At 43.5% G+C, this 2,737-nt stretch overlaps 1 pseudogene; it reads right to left on the bottom strand.

The window, feature by feature from the left end:
- Nucleotides 1-439: 439 nt before the first annotated feature.
- On the bottom strand, nucleotides 440-557 carry LOC117157467 (5S ribosomal RNA; annotated as a pseudogene).
- Nucleotides 558-2,737: the final 2,180 nt, after the last annotated feature.

Raw genomic sequence — 2,737 nt, 5'->3', positions numbered from 1 at the left:
TTTTTTTGTATCGAAGAGGATATAAATATTTCCCCACTTGATATGTTTTCACTCGTAATCCAAACGAGCCTTGCATCCTGGGAAAAATTCGGATCGCAAGATTCCATCTTGATCGATCAGCAATGAGTCAACTACGTGAAAAATAACTTTTTTTTTATATATATTTTACGTGAAGGAAATCGGTACGGACGCCAGGCCGCTTCTGATAACCGTCCCGGCTGCGATCGAGAGAGGCCCGGGAACCGCTGTGAGCGTCGCAACGGGGCCTCCCCCCGCTGATGGGACGGTGTGTGGCCATTGCCACATCGCGCCTCGTCGCCGGAGCCGCCGTGCCAGGCAGCCCGGTTTCCCTACCGGACTGCTTGGCGGCCCCGAGGCGCTGTGCCGCCAAGCGCCCAAGCCCGAACCCCATGGTGGGCGCGGCGCGCCCGGCCCACTTCGCCAACGCCACACGGAATCCCAGGCGATCACTCATCCAAGTACTATCCCTGCACGCCGCTGCTTAACTTTCGTGATCTAACGGGAACGAGTGCACTCAGCGCAGCCAGGGCGTTGGCTACTTTCACTTGAACTGGAATGCATTTAACTATGTGTACTGCTTCTCCTGCGACCAAAGGCATGTGTCCTGGAGTTTTGGTTATTGCATACGCAAATTCACCAGGTAATATAGTTGCTAGACTTAATGCATTCTCTATTATTTTCTTTTCCGAGATGCATCTTAGTGTCAATATATCCTGATAGAGTGCCGTTATTTGCCTTCTGACAGTTTCTCTACGTAAATGAATTTTGAGTTAACGTATGCGAATATATCCAAATTTTCGACTGCTGTTTTACGTTTGCGTATAAATGTATTTCCTTTAGTCGTTTCTAGGAGAAAGAGCTTGGGGTGTTCTATGGATAACAGGGTGTATCCGCACAAAGGCTGTTCTCCAGCCTTGGTTAGCATAAAGGTTATTTCTTGAGTCGTAAAGGCAAAACCCGGTAGCGTCGGGTTGCTATTGGTTTTTATTTCTTGAATTTTTGTGGCGATTCCTTCGTACAAGACGTCATATTGGTCGAACTTACATAGGAATAGTGGATGTGGCTGCCAATAGGTGTATCCATCTTCTGAATCCAAACAAGTTCCTTTATTAATAGCGCATTCATTAAACTATTCATTAGACTTATTCATTAGACTAGCACTATTCATTAAACTTATTTAACGAATAGTAAGTTTAATGAATAGTATGATTTACGAATAATAAGTTTAATGAATGCTATGTTTTTGTGTTTAAACGAATCCACGGTCAACGGAATAACTCTTTACTAAGCGTAGACTAATCTTAGACGCAAAAATACGATTGTTGAAAATGCTCGATGTGTTACTCTCCAAGACAATCGCACGAATGCCAGTCTCGTGGAGATTTTTCTCGCTGTACGATTGCATTTGCTTTCTATACTCGTTTGGAAGCATCGAGAAAGTTCCAAACGCCGTTGCTAGGCAGTTTCTGCCTGAAGTTTGATACATACTCGTTGGAAACATCGAGAAAGTTCCAAACACCGTTGCTAGGCAGTTTCTACCTCGAGTTTGATTATTAATACAATGTATGTCCCATTGTATCGGCACCTCCGAGGCAACATCACACCTGGCTAGGCCCGCTCCCGAGGTCGCATGCCGCCACTACCACATTTCTCGGAAAACCCATACAACCACTCCAGACCTCCGTTAGGCAAAACGTCCATTCCGTGACCGTGGCTACGTTCGGCGACCAATTGTCACCTCGAACCCAATCTCGCTATCACAAATCTTAAACAATTACAGCTAGGATAAAATCTAGGCTAGAGTAGAGGATGTTCCCAAAATTTCCAAGAAAAGGCTTCGGCTTTCCTTTTATCTTCGATATATATAAAAAAAGATAGGCGAATGAACAATACTTTATTCAAAAGGCGAAGTTACACTTCAATAGCAAAATATAGACTGACTTACTTACTAAAGAACTGGGATCTTTGCCTCCTCACTATGATTCATATATCTCACGGGTGGGAGTTCGGTTACTGTCTATTCTCACCGCTATCGCATGACCAGGTGTTGTATGCATATCCTGAGGTCGGCGGATTCCTGGCTTCTGGGCGACGTTACAAACTGATCGATCCCCTGATTTCTGTTACGATAATAGGGGTGGTTCAATTGAGTTTACACTAAATTAACAGATATAAATTAATGTTTATTTCAACAACTTCGTAAAGAGATAGTTACGCTGGTGCGTATGTACAAGTTAAGTAAGCGATTGATTTAAGGGTAGAAACCCGATAAAGGTATGTTGACTATTCTAACGATGAAAAATAAGTAAAGTTCTGTGACGATGCTCTGTCGGAGGAAAGCTAGTGATAGGTGTGTCTAACCATCGGATTTGTTGATGATAATGTTGGTTAGGAGAGCGAGGACAGTAGACATTATTTCTGATTGAAATTGAACTTCGTATAAGTTGATGGAAATTTTATTGTATAAATCCAACAGAGTGTCGGTTCAAAGTGTTACAACAGAATAATGTGTTGAGCGCTAATTTAGGAGGGTTTTTATATGGAGGTTTTAGTCCCTTTGGAGGGGCTGTTTTGTTATTATTTCGATAGCTATGGCATGCAGGATGTTTCGTCTACTTTATTACTGTTTCTGAGCGGGTGGCCTTTCTTGAGCGTGTGACACTTCCACCGGCATGTCGGTTGACGTCCACGGTTCGGCTAGCGAAAAAAGGAATAA

Source organism: Bombus vancouverensis, unplaced genomic scaffold, assembly GCF_051014615.1.
Source record: "Bombus vancouverensis nearcticus unplaced genomic scaffold, iyBomVanc1_principal scaffold0028, whole genome shotgun sequence".
NCBI classification, from domain to species: Eukaryota; Metazoa; Arthropoda; class Insecta; order Hymenoptera; family Apidae; genus Bombus; species Bombus vancouverensis.
The sequence above is the reverse complement of the archived record's forward strand: the minus strand, read 5'-3'. Positions and strand labels throughout refer to the sequence as shown.